Genomic DNA, 22,932 nt, shown 5'->3' on the forward strand with positions numbered 1-22,932 from the left:
CGCTGATACCCCATATATGGGGGTAAACCACTATTTGGGCACATGGCAGAGCTCGGAAGGGAAGCAGCGCCATTTAACTTTTTTGGCTGGAATTGAGATCGGACGCCATGTCGCGTTTGGAAAGCCCCTGAAGTGCCAAAACAGTGGAAACCCCCCAATTCTAACTCCCACCGTAACCCTAGCCCTGACCCTAGCTCTGACCCTAGCCCTAATGGGAAAATGGAAATAAATACATTTTTTTTTTATTTTATTATTTTTGCCTAACTAAGGGGGTGATAAAGGGGGGGTTTGATTTACTATTTATGGCGGGTTTTAATTTTTGGCAGCTGTCATACGCTAAAAGACGCTTTTTATTGTAAAAATAGTTTATGCATCACCACATTTTGAGAGCTATAATTTTTCCTTATTTTGACCCACCGAGTCATGTGAGGTCATATTTTTTGCGGGACGAGTTGACGTTTTTATTGGTACCATTTTCGGGCACGTGACATTTTTTGGTCGCTTTTTACTCCGATTTTTGGGACGCAGTATGAACAAAAACCAGCTTTTCAGGAATTTCTTTTGGGGGGGGTGCGTTTACACCGTTCCGCGTGCGGTAAAATTGATAAGGCGCTTTTATTCTTCGGGTCAGTATGATTACAGCGATACCTCTTTTATGTCTTTTTTTATGTTTTGGCGGTTTTATGCTATGAAAATTTTTTTTTATAAAAAATAATTATTTTTGCATCGCTTTATTCTGCGAGCTATAACTTTTTTATTTTTTCTCTGATGATGCTGTGTGGTGGCTCGTTTGTTGCGGGACAAGATGTCGTTTTCAGCGGTACCATGGATATTTATATGCGTCTTTTTGATCGCGCGTTATTGCACTTTTTGTTCGTCGGTATGATAATAAATCATTAATTTTTGCGTCGTTTTTTATTTTTTAAGGGGAACGCTAAAGGGGTTAACTAATGGGACAGTTTTATAGGGTGGGTCATTACGGACCCGGCGATAACAAATAGGTGTACTTTTATTGTTTTTCTGTTTCTTTATTTTTAAAAAATTAATTTATTAGGGAATAATTTTTTTTCTTATTTATTTAACGATTTTATTAAAATTATTTTTACACTTTTTGCTTTTTACTTTATTATAATGTCCCATGGGGGACATCACTGTCCTGTGACAGATCGCTGATCTGTCACATCACAGATCGCTGTGACAGATCAGCGATCTGTCACAGGCACAGCTGCAGGCTTCCTCATGCCTGCGCTCTGCGGGCAGTGAGGAAGCCAGCTCCCTGCAGGCCCCCGAAGGTCCCCGTCGCCATATTGGATCCGGGGACCTGCAGGAAAGGCGACCCCCGCAGCGGCGCTGCACATCGCGCTGCTGTGGGGGTCGCAGGGAAGCACGGAGGGAGCCCCCTCCCTGCCGATGCTTCCTTTAACCCCCGGTACACCGCAATCATGTTTGATAGCGGTGTCCCAGGGGTTAACGTGTCGGGGGCGGTCACACATTGTGCCGGGTGTCAGCTGTGATAATCAGCTGACACCCGGCCGCGATCAGCTGCGCTCCCCCCGAGAGCGCAGCTGATCGCATTAGACGTACTATTCCGTCCTTGGGACTTAGGTCCCAGGTCACATGGACGGAATAGTACGTCTAATGTAGGAAAGGGGTTGATGGACCTGACAGATACCGGATTATCAGATATTATCAGTATTAACATTAGTTTTTTTCATGTTTCACATAGAAGCTTATAGGGAAAAAAACACCAAAATTCGCACAGTTCAGCAGCGTCTTCAGCCTCCCAGCGATCGCAGATCGCATGAAATCACATCCACTTTTCTTGCACATATAGGCCGTAGCGTAAATGCTGTGTCTTCCGCTGATTTTTTTTGGGGGGCAGAAATTCTGCTAAGTTTAACTGTGTGAATAAATGCTGGGCAGGGTGCAATAGTTGACTGCTTTGTCTCCCATCCTTATAGGACCCCTAGCATGGTCCGCTGAGCTTTGAATGATCTTTTAATAGGCTTGGATTCTGATAAATAGTTGTTGCAATAATCGCTGGAACCAAGTCCTAGTGGCAGGGCTACAACCCACCTCCCCATAAAATATAATGTACCCCCCATAAGAATATAATACAACCCACCTCCCCATAGAATATAATGTACCCCCCATAGAATATAGTACAGCCCACCTCCCCATAGAATATAATGTACCCCCCCATAGAATATAATACAACCCACCTCCCCATAGAATATAATGTACCCCCCATAGAATATAGTACAGCCCACCTCCCCATAGAATATAATGTACCCCCCCATAGAATATAATACAACCCACCTCCCCATAGAATATAATGTACCCCCCATAGAATATAATACAACCCACCTCCCCATAGAATATAATGTACCCCTCATAGAATATAGTACAGCCCACCTCCCCATAGAATATAATGTACCCCCCATAGAATATAGTACAGCCCACCTCCCCATAGAATATAATGTAGCACCCCATAGAAAATAATGTACCCCCCATAGAATATAGTACAGCCCACCTCCCCATAGAATATAATGTAGCACCCCATAGAATATAGTACAGCCCACCTCCCCATAGAATATAATGTACCCCCCATAGAATATAGTACAGCCCACCTCCCCATAGAATATAATGTATCTCCCCCCCGGTGTGTATATGTACACGCCGGTCTCCTCATCACCACCGGTGAAGCCGCTGCTGGCACAGAGCTGACATCGTGCAGATGGCCCCGATCAAATCAGACAGCGCCGCCCTTTGCTCTCCAATAGAATAGCGTCGTAGTGCGGTATGCTCGCATGCTACGACTCCGGCGACACGGTCCGCAGGAGGATTCTGACAGAAGGACACATGTCCGGTCATATTATAGATATATAGTCACGAGGGAACGGGTTGACACCCTTTAAACTGTTCCAGAAAATGAGTGAAATTTACACTTGTTTTGTTCTATACCTGTTACTTATCAAAAGGTGTGTGCAGTGCAGTGGCTGGGCGCAGGCAGGCGCACGTGGAGGGAGGGACCGCCGGAATGGGCAGCTGCTGGATCAGACTATATTGCAACATGGGCAGCTGCTGTCACCGTCGCAATCCCACCAGCCTCCGAAACCCACTGGTCTACATCCAGACACCACCGCACACATCTCTATAAGCAGACCTCAGCGCTATTTATGTCCCAGTAATGGCCAACCACTATAAATTATGGAGATTTTTTAAAATGCCACCAGAGTGATCTGCTGACAAACTGAACATCCCTGTTGTCAAAATGTCCCGCCCCTGCTGTGTATTTTGGAGAAACTAGGTGACACGTTTGTGTTTCCTGCAGCTCATTTGCATATATGGATGAGCAAGCGCTGTGATTGGCTGCTGTAGAATCCTAGTATGTTTCAGTTGGAAGAGAGGTCAAAGGCCATCGTGTCTGTCCGCCTGCTGCTCAATGCAGCAATGGCAGGATTCACTAAACCCTCTCAGACAGATGTCTGTCCAGCCTCTGGGTGAACAGTCCCACCGAAGGAGAACTCGTCACCTCCTCTGGTGGCCGCCTGTTCCACTCATTGCTCACCCTCACTGTCAAAAAGTTTTTTTCTAATGTGTATCTTTTCCCTTTCATCCCATTGCTTCTCGTGCTTCCATGTGCAAATGAGAATAAGGATGATCCCTCTACATTGGGGCAACCCTTCAGATATTGGTGTCCTCCATCTTATAGAAGGGAACGCCTTTCCGACAGAACAGGCTGACTGAACGTGACGGCCGTCGCCATGATCCCTATGGCCGGCGCATACACACTGCTATGTTGCTGATGTTGTAGCACATTACTTCAATGAAATATTAATGGTGCTGACACGTGCCGGATTATCAGACGTTGTCAGTATTAATCGTGCTGACACGTGCCGGATTATCAGATGTTGTCAGTATTAATCGTGCTGACACGTGCCGGATTATCAGATATCATGAGTATTAATGGACCTGAAACATGTGCCAGATTATCAGATGTTATCGGTATTAATGGTGCTTACAGATGCTGGATTATCAGATGTTATCAGTATTAATGGCGTTGACAGGTGCCGGATTATCAGATGTTGTCAGTATTAATCGTGCCGGATTATCAGATGTTGTCAGTATTAATCGTGCTGACACGTGCCGGATTATCAGATGTTGTCAGTATTAATCGTGCTGACAGGTGCCGGATTATCAGATATCATGAGTATTAATGGACCTGACAAATGCCGGATTATCAGATGTTGTCAGTATTAATCGTGGTGACAGGTGCCGGATTATCAGATGTTGTCAGTATTAATCGTGCCTACACGTGCCGGATTATCAGATGTTGTCAGTATTAATCGTGCCTACACGTGCCGGATTATCAGACGTTGTCAGTATTAATCGTGGTGACAGGTGCCGGATTATCAGATGTTGTAAGTATTAATCGTGCTGACACGTGCCGGATTATCAGATGTTGTCAGTATTAATCGTGCTGACACGTGCCGGAATAACAGATATCATGAGAATTAATGAGCCTGACAAATGCCAGATTATCAGATGTTATCGGTATTAATGGTGCTTACAGATGCTGGATTATCAGATGTTATCAGTATTAATGGTGTTGACAGGTGCCGGATTATCAGACTTCATCAGTATTAATGGTGCTGACACGTGCCGGATTATCAGATGTTGTCAGGATTAATCGTGCTGACAGGTGCCGGATTATCAGATGTTGTCAGTATTAATCGTGCCGGATTATCAGATGTTGTCAGTATTAATCGTGCTGACACGTGCCGGATTATCAGATGTTGTCAGTATTAATCGTGCTGACAGGTGCCGGATTATCAGATATCATGAGTATTAATGGACCTGACAAATGCCGGATTATCAGATGTTGTCAGTATTAATCGTGGTGACAGGTGCCGGATTATCAGATGTTGTCAGTATTAATCGTGCCTACACGTGTCGGATTATCAGATGTTGTCAGTATTAATCGTGCTGACACGTGCCGGATTATCAGATATCATGAGTATTAATGGACCTGACAAATGCCAGATTATCAGATGTTATCGGTATTAATGGTGCTTACAGATGCTGGATTATCAGATGTTATCAGTATTAATGGTGTTGACAGGTGCCGGATTATCAGACTTCATCAGTATTAATGGTGCTGACACGTGCCGGATTATCAGATGTTGTCAGTATTAATCGTGCCGGATTATCAGATGTTGTCAGTACTAATCGTGCTGACACGTGCCGGATTATCAGATGTTGTCAGTACTAATCGTGCTGACACGTGCCGGATTATCAGATGTTGTCAGTATTAATCGTGCTGACACGTGCCGGAATAACAGATATCATGAGTATTAATGAGCCTGACAAATGCCAGATTATCAGATGTTATCGGTATTAATGGTGCTTACAGATGCTGGATTATCAGATGTTATCAGTATTAATGGTGTTGACAGGTGCCGGATTATCAGACTTCATCAGTATTAACCCCTTAACCCCCAAGGGTGGTTGGCACGTTAATGACCGGGCCAATTTTGACAATTCTTACCACTGTCCCTTTAAGAGGTCATAACTCTGGAACGCTTCCATGGATCCCGCCGGTGATTCTGACATTGCTTTTTTCTCACGACATAGTGTACTTCGTAGGGATATACTATTGAAGAGAAATAGCGCAATAGTGCATTATCCAGTGTAGGTATATCAATTTAAAAATAATACACTCACCAGATGGAGCTTGTAATAAGCATGGAGGATTCGCTGCTGCAGAAACCACAGATCCACGAGGGACCAACGTAGAAGATGCAGGAGAGGAGAAAAACTGGTCAGACAATCCGCGCTGCAAATCACTTTGAACCCCCAAAGGGCTTCACAGAAGTTTATAACGTGCAGCCATCCAATTAAAGACATCATATTTTTTCCACAAAAATGATCTTTTCACCCCCAATTTTTATTTTCCCAAGAGTAACAGGACCCCAAAAGTTATTGTGCAATTCATCCTGAGTACGCTGATACCCCATATATGGGGGTAAACCACTATTTGGGCACATGGCAGAGCTCGGAAGGGAAGCAGCGCCATTTAACTTTTTTGGCTGGAATTGAGATCGGACGCCATGTCGCGTTTGGAAAGCCCCTGAAGTGCCAAAACAGTGGAAACCCCCCAGTTCTAACTCCCACCCTAACCCTAGCCCTGACCCTAGCTCTGACCCTAGCCCTAATGGGAAAATGGAAATAAATACATTTTTTTTTTATTTTATTATTTTTGCCTAACTAAGGGGGTGATAAAGGGGGGGTTTGATTTACTATTTATGGCGGGTTTTAATTTTTGGCAGCTGTCATACGCTAAAAGACGCTTTTTATTGTAAAAATAGTTTATGCATCACCACATTTTGAGAGCTATAATTTTTCCTTATTTTGACCCACCGAGTCATGTGAGGTCATATTTTTTGCGGGACGAGTTGACGTTTTTATTGGTACCATTTTCGGGCACGTGACATTTTTTGGTCGCTTTTTACTCCGATTTTTGCGACGCAGTATGAACAAAAACCAGCTTTTCAGGAATTTCTTTTGGGGGGGGTGCGTTTACACCGTTCCGCGTGCGGTAAAATTGATAAGGCGCTTTTATTCTTCGGGTCAGTATGATTACAGCGATACCTCTTTTATGTCTTTTTTTATGTTTTGGCGGTTTTATGCTATGAAAATTTTTTTTTATAAAAAATAATTATTTTTGCATCGCTTTATTCTGCGAGCTATAACTTTTTTATTTTTTCTCTGATGATGCTGTGTGGTGGCTCGTTTGTTGCGGGACAAGATGTCGTTTTCAGCGGTACCATGGATATTTATATGCGTCTTTTTGATCGCGCGTTATTGCACTTTTTGTTCGTCGGTATGATAATAAATCATTAATTTTTGCGTCGTTTTTTATTTTTTAAGGGGAACGCTAAAGGGGTTAACTAATGGGACAGTTTTATAGGGTGGGTCATTACGGACGCGGCGATAACAAATAGGTGTACTTTTATTGTTTTTCTGTTTCTTTATTTTCAAAAAATGAATTTATTAGGGAATAATTTTTTTTCTTATTTATTTAACGATTTTATTAAAATTATTTTTACACTTTTTGTTTTTTACTTTATTATAATGTCCCATGGGGGACATCACTGTCCTGTGACAGATCGCTGATCTGTCACATCACAGATCGCTGTGACAGATCAGCGATCTGTCACAGGCACTGCTGCAGGCTTCCTCATGCCTGCGCTCTGCGGGCAGTGAGGAAGCCGGCTCCCTGCAGGCCCCCGAAGGTCCCCGTCGCCATATTGGATCCGGGGACCTGCAGGAAAGGCGACCCCCGCAGCGGCGCTGCACATCGCGCTGCTGTGGGGGTCGCAGGGAAGCACGGAGGGAGCCCCCTCCCTGCCGATGCTTCCTTTAACCCCCGGCACACCGCGATCATGTTTGATCGCGGTGTGCCAGGGGTTAACGTGTCGGGGGCGGTCACACATTGTGCCGGGTGTCAGCTGTGATAATCAGCTGACACCCGGCCGCGATCAGCTGCGCTCCCCCTGTGAGCGCAGCTGATCGCATTAGACGTACTATTCCGTCCTTGGGACTTAGGTCCCAGGTCACATGGAAGGAATAGTACGTCTAATGTAGGAAAGGGGTTGATGGACCTGACAGATACCGGATTATCAGATATTATCAGTATTAACATTAGTTTTTTTCATGTTTCACATAGAAGCTTATAGGGAAAAAAACACCAAAATTCGTACAGTTCAGCAGCGTCTTCAGCCTCCCAGCGATCGCATGAAATCACATCCACTTTTCTTGCACATATAGGCCGTAGCGTAAATGCTGTGTCTTCCGCTGATTTTTTTGGGGGGGCAGAAATTCTGCTACGTTTAACTGTGTGAATAAATGCTGGGCAGGGTGCAATAGTTGACTGCTTTGTCTCCCATCCTTATAGGACCCCTAGCATGGTCCGCTGAGCTTTGAATGATCTTTTAATAGGCTTGGATTCTGATAAATAGTTGTTGCAATAATCGCTGGAACCAAGTCCTAGTGGCAGGGCTACAACCCACCTCCCCATAAAATATAATGTACCCCCCATAAGAATATAATACAACCCACCTCCCCATAGAATATAATGTACCCCCATAGAATATAGTACAGCTCACCTCCCCATAGAATATAATGTACACCCCCATAGAATATAATACAACCCACCTCCCCATAGAATATAATGTACCTCCCATAGAATATAGTACAGCCCACCTCCCCATAGAATATAATGTACCCCCCCCATAGAATATAATACAACCCACCTCCCCATAGAATATAATGTACCCCCCATAGAATATAATACAACCCACCTCCCCATAGAATATAATGTACCCCCCATAGAATATAGTACAGCCCACCTCCCCATAGAATATAATGTACCCCCCATAGAATATAGTACAGCCCACCTCCCCATAGAATATAATGTAGCACCCCATAGAAAATAATGTACCCCCCATAGAATATAGTACAGCCCACCTCCCCATAGAATATAATGTAGCACCCCATAGAATATAGTACAGCCCACCTCCCCATAGAATATAATGTAGCACCCCATAGAATATAGTACAGCCCACCTCCTCATAGAATATAATGTAGCACCCCATAGAAAATAATGTACCCCCCATAGAATATAGTACAGCCCACCTCCCCATAGAATATAATGTAGCACCCCACAGAATATAATGTATCTCCCCCCCGGTGTGTATATGTACACGCCGGTCTCCTCATCACCACCGGTGAAGCCGCTGCTGGCACAGAGCTGACATCGTGCAGATGGCCCCGATCACATCAGACAGCGCCGCCCTTTGCTCTCCAATAGAATAGCGTCGTAGTGCGGTATGCGCGCATGCTACGACTCCGGCGACACGGTCCGCAGGAGGATTCTGACAGAAGGACACATGTCCGGTCATATTATAGATATATAGTCACGAGCGAACGGGTTGACACCCTTTAAACTGTTCCAGAAAATGATTGCAATTTACACTTGTTTTGTTCTATACCTGTTACTTCTCAAAAGGTGTGTGCAGTGCGGTGGCTGAGCGCAGGCAGGCGCACGTGGAGGGAGGGACCACCGGAATAGGCAGCTGCTGTCACCGTCGCGATCCCACCAGCCTCCGAAGCCCACTGGTCTACATCCAGACACCACCGCACACATCTCTATAAGCAGACCTCAGCGCTATTTATGTCCCAGTAATGGCCAACCACTATAAATTATGGAGATTTTGTAAAATGCCACCAGAGTGATCTGCTGACAAACTGAACATCCCTGTTGTCAAAATGTCCCGCCCCTGCTGTGTATTTTGGAGAAACTGGGTGACACGTTTGTGTTTCCTGCAGCTCATTTGCATATATGGATGAGCAAGCGCTGTGATTGGCTGCTGTAGAATCCTAGTATGTTTCAGTTGGAAGAGAGGTCAAAGGCCATCGTGTCTGTCCGCCTGCTGCTCAATGCAGCAATGGCAGGATTCACTAAACCCTCTCAGACAGATGTCTGTCCAGCCTCTGGGTGAACAGTCCCACCGAAGGAGAACTCGTCACCTCCTCTGGTGGCCGCCTGTTCCACTCATTGCTCACCCTCACTGTCAAAAAGTTTTTTTCTAATGTGTATCTTTTCCCTTTCATCCCATTGCTTCTCGTGCTTCCATGTGCAAATGAGAATAAGGATGATCCCTCTACATTGGGGCAACCCTTCAGATATTGGTGTCCTCCATCTTATAGAAGGGAACGCCTTTCCGACAGAACAGGCTGACTGAACGTGACGGCCGTCGCCATGATCCCTATGGCCGGCGCATACACACTGCTATGTTGCTGATGTTGTAGCACATTACTTCAATGAAATATTAATGGTGCTGACACGTGCCGGATTATCAGACGTTGTCAGTATTAATCGTGGTGACAGGTGCCGGATTATCAGATGTTGTAAGTATTAATCGTGCTGACACGTGCCGGATTATCAGATGTCAGTATTAATCGTGCTGACACGTGCCGGAATAACAGATATCATGAGAATTAATGAGCCTGACAAATGCCAGATTATCAGATGTTATCGGTATTAATGGTGCTTACACATGCTGGATTATCACATGTTATCAGTATTAATGGTGTTGACAGGTGCCGGATTATCAGACTTCATCAGTATTAATGGTGCTGACACGTGCCGGATTATCAGATGTTGTCAGTATTAATCGTGCTGACACGTGCCGGATTATCAGATGTTGTCAGTATTAATCGTGCTGACAGGTGCCGGATTATCAGATATCATGAGTATTAATGGACCTGACAAATGCCGGATTATCAGATGTTATCGGTATTAATGGTGCTTACAGATGCTGGATTATCAGATGTTATCAGTATTAATGGTGTTGACAGGTGCCGGATTATCAGACTTCATCAGTATTAACCCCCAAGGGTGGTTGGCACGTTAATGACCGGGCCAATTTTGACAATTCTTACCACTGTCCCTTTAAGAGGTCATAACTCTGGAACGCTTCCATGGATCCCGCCGGTGATTCTGACATTGCTTTTTTCTCACGACATAGTGTACTTCGTAGGGATATACTATTGAAGAGAAATAGCGCAATAGTGCATTATCCAGTGTAGGTATATCAATTTAAAAATAATACACTCACCAGATGGAGCTTGTAATAAGCATGGAGGATTCGCTGCTGCAGAAACCACAGATCCACGAGGGACCAACGTAGAAGATGCAGGAGAGGAGAAAAAGTGGTCAGACAATCCGCGCTGCAAATCACTTTGAACCCCCAAAGGGCTTCACAGAAGTTTATAACGTGCAGCCATCCAATTAAAGACATCATATTTTTTCCACAAAAATGATCTTTTCACACCCAATTTTTATTTTCCCAAGAGTAACAGGACCCCAAAAGTTATTGTGCAATTCATCCTGAGTACGCTGATACCCCATATATGGGGGTAAACCACTATTTGGACACATGGCAGAGCTCGGAAGGGAAGCAGCGCCATTTAACTTTTTTGGCTGGAATTGAGATCGGACGCCATGTCGCGTTTGGAAAGCCCCTGAAGTGCCAAAACAGTGGAAACCCCCCAATTCTAACTCCCACCCTAACCCTAGCCCTGACCCTAGCTCTGACCGTAGCCCTAATGGGAAAATGGAAATAAATACATTTTTTTTTTATTTTATTATTTTTGCCTAACTAAGGGGGTGATAAAGGGGGGGTTTGATTTACTATTTATGGCGGGTTTTAATTTTTGGCAGCTGTCATACGCTAAAAGACGCTTTTTATTGTAAAAATAGTTTATGCATCACCACATTTTGAGAGCTATAATTTTTCCTTATTTTGACCCACCGAGTCATGTGAGGTCATATTTTTTGCGGGACGAGTTGACGGTTTTATTGGTAACATTTTCGGGCACGTGACATTTTTTGGTCGCTTTTTACTCCGATTTTTGCGACGCAGTATGAACAAAAACCAGCTTTTCAGGAATTTCTTTTGGGGGGGGGGGTGCGTTTACACCGTTCCGCGTGCGGTAAAATTGATAAGGCGCTTTTATTCTTCGGGTCAGTATGATTACAGCGATACCTCTTTTATGTCTTTTTTTATGTTTTGGCGGTTTTATGCTATGAAAATTTTTTTTTATAAAAAATAATTATTTTTGCATCGCTTTATTCTGCGAGCTATAACTTTTTTATTTTTTCTCTGATGATGCTGTGTGGTGGCTCGTTTGTTGCGGGACAAGATGTCGTTTTCAGCGGTACCATGGATATTTATATGCGTCTTTTTGATCGCGCGTTATTGCACTTTTTGTTCGTCGGTATGATAATAAATCATTAATTTTTGCGTCGTTTTTTATTTTTTAAGGGGAACGCTAAAGGGGTTAACTAATGGGACAGTTTTATAGGGTGGGTCATTACGGACGCGGAGATAACAAATAGGTGTACCTTTATTGTTTTTCTGTTTCTTTATTTTCAAAAAATGAATTTATTAGGGAATAATTTTTTTTCTTATTTATTTAACGATTTTATTAAAATTATTTTTACACTTTTTGTTTTTTACTTTATTATAATGTCCCATGGGGGACATCACTGTCCTGTGACAGATCGCTGATCTGTCACATCACAGATCGCTGTGACAGATCAGCGATCTGTCACAGGCACTGCTGCAGGCTTCCTCATGCCTGCGCTCTGCGGGCAGTGAGGAAGCCGGCTCCCTGCAGGCCCCAGAAGGTCCCCGTCGCCATATTGGATCCGGGGACCTGCAGGAAAGGCGACCCTCGCAGCGGCGCTGCACATCGCGCTGCTGTGGGGGTCGCAGGGAAGCACGGAGGGAGCCCCCTCCCTGCCGATGCTTCCTTTAACCCCCGGTACACCGCTATCATGTTTGATCGCGGTGTGCCAGGTGTTAACGTGTCGGTGGCGGTCACACATTGTGCCGGGTGTCAGCTGTGATAATCAGCTGACACCCGGCCGCGATCAGCTGCGCTCCCCCCGTGAGCGCAGCTGATCGCATTAGACGTACTATTCCGTCCTTGGGACTTAGGTCCCAGGTCACATGGACGGAATAATACGTCTAATGTAGGAAAGGGGTTGATGGACCTGACAGATACCGGATTATCAGATATTATCAGTATTAACATTAGTTTTTTTCATGTTTCACATAGAAGCTTATAGGGAAAAAAACACCAAAATTTGCACAGTTCAGCAGCGTCTTCAGCCTCCCAGCGATCGCAGATCGCATGAAATCACATCCACTTTTCTTGCACATATAGGCCGTAGCGTAAATGCTGTGTCTTCCGCTGATTTTTTTGGGGGGGCAGAAATTCTGCTACGTTTAACTGTGTGAATAAATGCTGGGCAGGGTGCAATAGTTGACTGCTTTGTCTCCCATCCTTATAGGACCCCTAGCATGGTCCGCTGAGCTTTGAATGATCTTTTAATAGGCTTGGATTCTGATAAATAGTTGTTGCAATAATCGCTGGAACCAAGTCCTAGTGGCAGGGCTACAACCCACCTCACCATAAAATATAATGTACACCCCATAAGAATATAATACAACCCACCTCCCCATAGAATATAATGTACCCCCCATAGAATATAGTACAGCCCACCTCCCCATAGAATATAATGTACCCCCCCATAGAATATAATACAACCCACCTCCCCATAGAATATAATGTACCCCCCATAGAATATAGTACAGCCCACCTCCCCATAGAATATAATGTACCCCCCCCATAGAATATAATACAACCCACCTCCCCATAGAATATAATGTACCCCCCATAGAATATAATACAACCCACCTCCCCATAGAATATAATGTACCCCCCATAGAATATAGTACAGCCCACCTCCCCATAGAATATAATGTACCCCCCATAGAATATAGTACAGCCCACCTCCCCATAGAATATAATGTAGCACCCCATAGAAAATAATGTACCCCCATAGAATATAGTACAGCCCACCTCCCCATAGAATATAATGTAGCACCCCATAGAATATAGTACAGCCCACCTCCCCATAGAATATAATGTAGCACCCCATAGAATATAGTACAGCCCACCTCCCCATAGAATATAATGTAGCACCCCATAGAAAATAATGTACCCCCCATAGAATATAGTACAGCCCACCTCCCCATAGAATATAATGTACCCCCCCATAGAATATAATATAACCCACCTCCCCATAGAATGTAATGTACCCCCCATAGAATATAGTACAGCCCACCTCCCCATAGAATATAATGTACCCCCCCATAGAATATAATACAACCCACCTCCCCATAGAATATAATGTACCCCCCATAGAATATAATACAACCCACCTCCCCATAGAATATAATGTACCCCCCATAGAATATAGTACAGCCCACCTCCCCATAGAATATAATGTACCCCCCATAGAATATAGTACAGCCCACCTCCCCATAGAATATAATGTAGCACCCCATAGAAAATAATGTACCACCCATAGAATATAGTATAGCCCACCTCCCCATAGAATATAATGTAGCACCCCATAGAATATAGTACAGCCCACCTCCCCATAGAATATGATGTAGCACCCCATAGAATATAGTACAGCCCACCTCCCCATAGAATATAATGTAGCACCCCACAGAATATAATGTATCTCCCCCACGGTGTGTATATGTACACACCGGTCTCCTCATCACCACCGGTGAAGCCGCTGCTGGCACAGAGCTGACATCGTGCAGATGGCCCCGATCACATCAGACAGCGCCGCCCTTTGCTCTCCAATAGAATAGCGTCGTAGTGCGGTATGCGCGCATGCTACGACTCCGGCGACACGGTCCGCAGGAGGATTCTGACAGAAGGACACATGTCCGGTCATATTATAGATATATAGTCACGAGCGAACGGGTTGACACCCTTTAAACTGTTCCAGAAAATGAGTGCAATTTACACTTGTTTTGTTCTATACCTGTTACTTATCAAAAAGTGTGTGCAGTGCGGTGGCTGGGCGCAGGCAGGCGCACGTGGGGGGAGGGACCGCCGGAATGGGCAGCTGCTGGATCAGACTATATTGTAACATGGGCAGCTGCTGTCACCGTCGCGATCCCACCAGCCTCCGAAGCCCACTGGTCTACATCCAGACACCACCGCACACATCTCTATAAGCAGACCTCAGCGCTATTTATGTCCCAGTAATGGCCAACCACTATAAATTATGGAGATTTTTTAAAATGCCAACAGAGTGATCTGCTGACAAACTGAACATCCCTGTTGTCAAAATGTCCCGCCCCTGCTGTGTATTTTGGAGAAACTAGGTGACACGTTTGTGTTTCCTGCAGCTCATTTGCATATATGGATGAGCAAGCGCTGTGATTGGCTGCTGTAGAATCCTAGTATGTTTCAGTTGGAAGAGAGGTCAAAGGCCATCGTGTCTGTCCGCCTGCTGCTCAATGCAGCAATGGCAGGATTCACTAAACCCTCTCAGACAGATGTCTGTCCAGCCTCTGGGTGAACAGTCCCACCGAAGGAGAACTCGTCACCTCCTCTGGTGGCCGCCTGTTCCACTCATTGCTCACCCTCACTGTCAAAAAGTTTTTTTCTAATGTGTATCTTTTCCCTTTCATCCCATTGCTTCTCGTGCTTCCATGTGCAAATGAGAATAAGGATGATCCCTCTACATTGGGGCAACCCTTCAGATATTGGTGTCCTCCATCTTATAGAAGGGAACGCCTTTCCGACAGAACAGGCTGACTGAACGTGACGGCCGTCGCCATGATCCCTATGGCCGGCGCATACACACTGCTATGTTGCTGATGTTGTAGCACATTACTTCAATGAAATATTAATGGTGCTGACACGTGCCGGATTATCAGACGTTGTCAGTATTAATCGTGGTGACAGGTGCCGGATTATCAGACGTTGTAAGTATTAATCGTGCTGACACGTGCCGGATTATCAGATGTTGTCAGTATTAATCGTGCTGACACGTGCCGGATTATCAGATATCATGAGTATTAATGGACCTGAAACATGTGCCAGATTATCAGATGTTATCGGTATTAATGGTGCTTACAGATGCTGGATTATCAGATGTTATCAGTATTAATGGTGTTGACAGGTGCCGGATTATCAGACTTCATCAGTATTAATGGTGCTGACACGTGCCGGATTATCAGATGTTGTCAGTATTAATCGTGCTGACAGGTGCCGGATTATCAGATGTTGTCAGTATTAATCGTGCCGGATTATCAGATGTTGTCAGTATTAATCGTGCTGACACGTGCCGGATTATCAGATGTTGTCAGTATTAATCGTGCTGACAGGTGCCGGATTATCAGATATCATGAGTATTAATGGACCTGACAAATGTCAGATTATCAGATGTTGTCAGTATTAATCGTGGTGACAGGTGCCGGATTATCAGATGTTGTCAGTATTAATCGTGCCTACACGTGCCGGATTATCAGATGTTGTCAGTATTAATCGTGCCTACACGTGCCGGATTATCAGATGTTGTCAGTATTAATCGTGCCGACACGTGCCGGATTATCAGATGTTGTCAGTATTAATCGTGCCTACACGTGCCGGATTATCAGATGTTATCAGTATTAATGGTGTTGACAGGTGCCGGATTATCAGACTTCATCAGTATTAATGGTGCTGACACGTGCCGGATTATCAGATGTTGTCAGTATTAATCGTGCTGACACGTGCCGGATTATCAGATGTTGTCAGTATTAATCGTGCTGACACGTGCCGGATTATCAGATATCATGAGTATTAATGGACCTGACAAATGCCGGATTATCAGATGTTATCGGTATTAATGGTGCTTACAGATGCTGGATTATCAGATGTTATCAGTATTAATGGTGTTGACAGGTGCCGGATTATCAGACTTCATCAGTATTAACCCCTTAACCCCCAAGGGTGGTTGGCACGTTAATGACCGGGCCAATTTTGACAATTCTTACCACTGTCCCTTTAAGAGGTCATAACTCTGGAACGCTTCCATGGATCCCGCCGGTGATTCTGACATTGCTTTTTTCTCACGACATAGTGTACTTCGTAGGGATATACTATTGAAGAGAAATAGCGCAATAGTGCATTATCCAGTGTAGGTATATCAATTTAAAAATAATACACTCACCAGATGGAGCTTGTAATAAGCATGGAGGATTCGCTGCTGCAGAAACCACAGATCCACGAGGGACCAACGTAGAAGATGCAGGAGAGGAGAAAAAGTGGTCAGACAATCCGCGCTGCAAATCACTTTGAACCCCCAAAGGGCTTCACAGAAGTTTATAACGTGTAGCCATCCAATTAAAGACATCATATTTTTTCCACAAAAATGATCTTTTCACCCCCAATTTTTATTTTCCCAAGAGTAACAGGACCCCAAAAGTTATTGTGCAATTCATCCTGAGTACGCTGATACCCCATATATGGGGGTAAACCACTATTTGGGCACATGGCAGAGCTCGGAAGGGAAGCAGCGCCATTTAACTTTTTTGGCTGGAATTGAGATCGGACGCCATGTCGCGTTTGGAAAGCCCCTGAAGTGCCAAAACAGTGGAAACCCCCCAATTCTAACTCCCACCCTAACCCTAGCCCTGACCCTAGCTCTGACCCTAGCCCTAATGGGAAAATGGAAATAAATACATTTTTTGTTTATTTTATTATTTTTGCCTAACTAAGGGGGTGATAAAGGGGGGGTTTGATTTACTATTTATGGCGGGTTTTAATTTTTGGCAGCTGTCATACGCTAAAAGACGCTTTTTATTGTAAAAATAGTTTATGCATCACCACATTTTGAGAGCTATAATTTTTCCTTATTTTGACCCACCGAGTCATGTGAGGTCATATTTTTTGCGGGACGAGTTGACGGTTTTATTGGTAACATTTTCGGGCACGTGACATTTTTTGGTCGCTTTTTACTCCGATTTTTGCGACGCAGTATGAACAAAAACCAGCTTTTCAGGAATTTCTTTTGGGGGGGGGGGTGCGTTTACACCGTTCCGCGTGCGGTAAAATTGATAAGGCGCTTTTATTCTTCGGGTCAGTATGATTACAGCGATACCTCTTTTATGTCTTTTTTTATGTTTTGGCGGTTTTATGCTATGAAAATTTTTTTTTATAAAAAATAATTATTTTTGCATCGCTTTATTCTGCGAGCTATAACTTTTTTATTTTTTCTCTGATGATGCTGTGTGGTGGCTCGTTTGTTGCGGGACAAGATGTCGTTTTCAGCGGTACCATGGATATTTATATGCGTCTTTTTGATCGCGCGTTATTGCACTTTTTGTTCGTCGGTATGATAATAAATCATTAATTTTTGCGTCGTTTTTTATTTTTTAAGGGGAACGCTAAAGGGGTTAACTAATGGGACAGTTTTATAGGGTGGGTCATTACGGACGCGGAGATAACAAATAGGTGTACCTTTATTGTTTTTCTGTTTCTTTATTTTCAAAAAATGAATTTATTAGGGAATAATTTTTTTTCTTATTTATTTAACGATTTTATTAAAATTATTTTTACACTTTTTGTTTTTTACTTTATTATAATGTCCCATGGGGGACATCACTGTCCTGTGACAGATCGCTGATCTGTCACATCACAGATCGCTGTGACAGATCAGCGATCTGTCACAGGCACTGCTGCAGGCTTCCTCATGCCTGCGCTCTGCGGGCAGTGAGGAAGCCGGCTCCCTGCAGGCCCCAGAAGGTCCCCGTCGCCATATTGGATCCGGGGACCTGCAGGAAAGGCGACCCTCGCAGCGGCGCTGCACATCGCGCTGCTGTGGGGGTCGCAGGGAAGCACGGAGGGAGCCCCCTCCCTGCCGATGCTTCCTTTAACCCCCGGTACACCGCTATCATGTTTGATCGCGGTGTGCCAGGTGTTAACGTGTCGGTGGCGGTCACACATTGTGCCGGGTGTCAGCTGTGATAATCAGCTGACACCCGGCCGCGATCAGCTGCGCTCCCCCCGTGAGCGCAGCTGATCGCATTAGACGTACTATTCCGTCCTTGGGACTTAGGTCCCAGGTCACATGGACGGAATAATACGTCTAATGTAGGAAAGGGGTTGATGGACCTGACAGATACCGGATTATCAGATATTATCAGTATTAACATTAGTTTTTTTCATGTTTCACATAGAAGCTTATAGGGAAAAAAACACCAAAATTTGCACAGTTCAGCAGCGTCTTCAGCCTCCCAGCGATCGCAGATCGCATGAAATCACATCCACTTTTCTTGCACATATAGGCCGTAGCGTAAATGCTGTGTCTTCCGCTGATTTTTTTGGGGGGGCAGAAATTCTGCTACGTTTAACTGTGTGAATAAATGCTGGGCAGGGTGCAATAGTTGACTGCTTTGTCTCCCATCCTTATAGGACCCCTAGCATGGTCCGCTGAGCTTTGAATGATCTTTTAATAGGCTTGGATTCTGATAAATAGTTGTTGCAATAATCGCTGGAACCAAGTCCTAGTGGCAGGGCTACAACCCACCTCACCATAAAATATAATGTACACCCCATAAGAATATAATACAACCCACCTCCCCATAGAATATAATGTACCCCCCATAGAATATAGTACAGCCCACCTCCCCATAGAATATAATGTACCCCCCCATAGAATATAATACAACCCACCTCCCCATAGAATATAATGTACCCCCCATAGAATATAGTACAGCCCACCTCCCCATAGAATATAATGTACCCCCCCCATAGAATATAATACAACCCACCTCCCCATAGAATATAATGTACCCCCCATAGAATATAATACAACCCACCTCCCCATAGAATATAATGTACCCCCCATAGAATATAGTACAGCCCACCTCCCCATAGAATATAATGTACCCCCCATAGAATATAGTACAGCCCACCTCCCCATAGAATATAATGTAGCACCCCATAGAAAATAATGTACCCCCATAGAATATAGTACAGCCCACCTCCCCATAGAATATAATGTAGCACCCCATAGAATATAGTACAGCCCACCTCCCCATAGAATATAATGTAGCACCCCATAGAATATAGTACAGCCCACCTCCCCATAGAATATAATGTAGCACCCCATAGAAAATAATGTACCCCCCATAGAATATAGTACAGCCCACCTCCCCATAGAATATAATGTACCCCCCCATAGAATATAATATAACCCACCTCCCCATAGAATGTAATGTACCCCCCATAGAATATAGTACAGCCCACCTCCCCATAGAATATAATGTACCCCCCCATAGAATATAATACAACCCACCTCCCCATAGAATATAATGTACCCCCCATAGAATATAATACAACCCACCTCCCCATAGAATATAATGTACCCCCCATAGAATATAGTACAGCCCACCTCCCCATAGAATATAATGTACCCCCCATAGAATATAGTACAGCCCACCTCCCCATAGAATATAATGTAGCACCCCATAGAAAATAATGTACCACCCATAGAATATAGTATAGCCCACCTCCCCATAGAATATAATGTAGCACCCCATAGAATATAGTACAGCCCACCTCCCCATAGAATATGATGTAGCACCCCATAGAATATAGTACAGCCCACCTCCCCATAGAATATAATGTAGCACCCCACAGAATATAATGTATCTCCCCCACGGTGTGTATATGTACACACCGGTCTCCTCATCACCACCGGTGAAGCCGCTGCTGGCACAGAGCTGACATCGTGCAGATGGCCCCGATCACATCAGACAGCGCCGCCCTTTGCTCTCCAATAGAATAGCGTCGTAGTGCGGTATGCGCGCATGCTACGACTCCGGCGACACGGTCCGCAGGAGGATTCTGACAGAAGGACACATGTCCGGTCATATTATAGATATATAGTCACGAGCGAACGGGTTGACACCCTTTAAACTGTTCCAGAAAATGAGTGCAATTTACACTTGTTTTGTTCTATACCTGTTACTTATCAAAAAGTGTGTGCAGTGCGGTGGCTGGGCGCAGGCAGGCGCACGTGGGGGGAGGGACCGCCGGAATGGGCAGCTGCTGGATCAGACTATATTGTAACATGGGCAGCTGCTGTCACCGTCGCGATCCCACCAGCCTCCGAAGCCCACTGGTCTACATCCAGACACCACCGCACACATCTCTATAAGCAGACCTCAGCGCTATTTATGTCCCAGTAATGGCCAACCACTATAAATTATGGAGATTTTTTAAAATGCCAACAGAGTGATCTGCTGACAAACTGAACATCCCTGTTGTCAAAATGTCCCGCCCCTGCTGTGTATTTTGGAGAAACTAGGTGACACGTTTGTGTTTCCTGCAGCTCATTTGCATATATGGATGAGCAAGCGCTGTGATTGGCTGCTGTAGAATCCTAGTATGTTTCAGTTGGAAGAGAGGTCAAAGGCCATCGTGTCTGTCCGCCTGCTGCTCAATGCAGCAATGGCAGGATTCACTAAACCCTCTCAGACAGATGTCTGTCCAGCCTCTGGGTGAACAGTCCCACCGAAGGAGAACTCGTCACCTCCTCTGGTGGCCGCCTGTTCCACTCATTGCTCACCCTCACTGTCAAAAAGTTTTTTTCTAATGTGTATCTTTTCCCTTTCATCCCATTGCTTCTCGTGCTTCCATGTGCAAATGAGAATAAGGATGATCCCTCTACATTGGGGCAACCCTTCAGATATTGGTGTCCTCCATCTTATAGAAGGGAACGCCTTTCCGACAGAACAGGCTGACTGAACGTGACGGCCGTCGCCATGATCCCTATGGCCGGCGCATACACACTGCTATGTTGCTGATGTTGTAGCACATTACTTCAATGAAATATTAATGGTGCTGACACGTGCCGGATTATCAGACGTTGTCAGTATTAATCGTGGTGACAGGTGCCGGATTATCAGACGTTGTAAGTATTAATCGTGCTGACACGTGCCGGATTATCAGATGTTGTCAGTATTAATCGTGCTGACACGTGCCGGATTATCAGATATCATGAGTATTAATGGACCTGAAACATGTGCCAGATTATCAGATGTTATCGGTATTAATGGTGCTTACAGATGCTGGATTATCAGATGTTATCAGTATTAATGGTGTTGACAGGTGCCGGATTATCAGACTTCATCAGTATTAATGGTGCTGACACGTGCCGGATTATCAGATGTTGTCAGTATTAATCGTGCTGACAGGTGCCGGATTATCAGATGTTGTCAGTATTAATCGTGCCGGATTATCAGATGTTGTCAGTATTAATCGTGCTGACACGTGCCGGATTATCAGATGTTGTCAGTATTAATCGTGCTGACAGGTGCCGGATTATCAGATATCATGAGTATTAATGGACCTGACAAATGTCAGATTATCAGATGTTGTCAGTATTAATCGTGGTGACAGGTGCCGGATTATCAGATGTTGTCAGTATTAATCGTGCCTACACGTGCCGGATTATCAGATGTTGTCAGTATTAATCGTGCCTACACGTGCCGGATTATCAGATGTTGTCAGTATTAATCGTGCCGACACGTGCCGGATTATCAGATGTTGTCAGTATTAATCGTGCCTACACGTGCCGGATTATCAGATGTTATCAGTATTAATGGTGTTGACAGGTGCCGGATTATCAGACTTCATCAGTATTAATGGTGCTGACACGTGCCGGATTATCAGATGTTGTCAGTATTAATCGTGCTGACACGTGCCGGATTATCAGATGTTGTCAGTATTAATCGTGCTGACACGTGCCGGATTATCAGATATCATGAGTATTAATGGACCTGACAAATGCCGGATTATCAGATGTTATCGGTATTAATGGTGCTTACAGATGCTGGATTATCAGATGTTATCAGTATTAATGGTGTTGACAGGTGCCGGATTATCAGACTTCATCAGTATTAACCCCTTAACCCCCAAGGGTGGTTGGCACGTTAATGACCGGGCCAATTTTGACAATTCTTACCACTGTCCCTTTAAGAGGTCATAACTCTGGAACGCTTCCATGGATCCCGCCGGTGATTCTGACATTGCTTTTTTCTCACGACATAGTGTACTTCGTAGGGATATACTATTGAAGAGAAATAGCGCAATAGTGCATTATCCAGTGTAGGTATATCAATTTAAAAATAATACACTCACCAGATGGAGCTTGTAATAAGCATGGAGGATTCGCTGCTGCAGAAACCACAGATCCACGAGGGACCAACGTAGAAGATGCAGGAGAGGAGAAAAAGTGGTCAGACAATCCGCGCTGCAAATCACTTTGAACCCCCAAAGGGCTTCACAGAAGTTTATAACGTGTAGCCATCCAATTAAAGACATCATATTTTTTCCACAAAAATGATCTTTTCACCCCCAATTTTTATTTTCCCAAGAGTAACAGGACCCCAAAAGTTATTGTGCAATTCATCCTGAGTACGCTGATACCCC

The sequence above is a fragment of the Dendrobates tinctorius genome, unplaced genomic scaffold (genome assembly GCF_039654945.1).
Source record: "Dendrobates tinctorius isolate UK_male_01 unplaced genomic scaffold, ASM3965494v1 ptg000250l, whole genome shotgun sequence".
Classification (NCBI taxonomy): domain Eukaryota; kingdom Metazoa; phylum Chordata; class Amphibia; order Anura; family Dendrobatidae; genus Dendrobates; species Dendrobates tinctorius.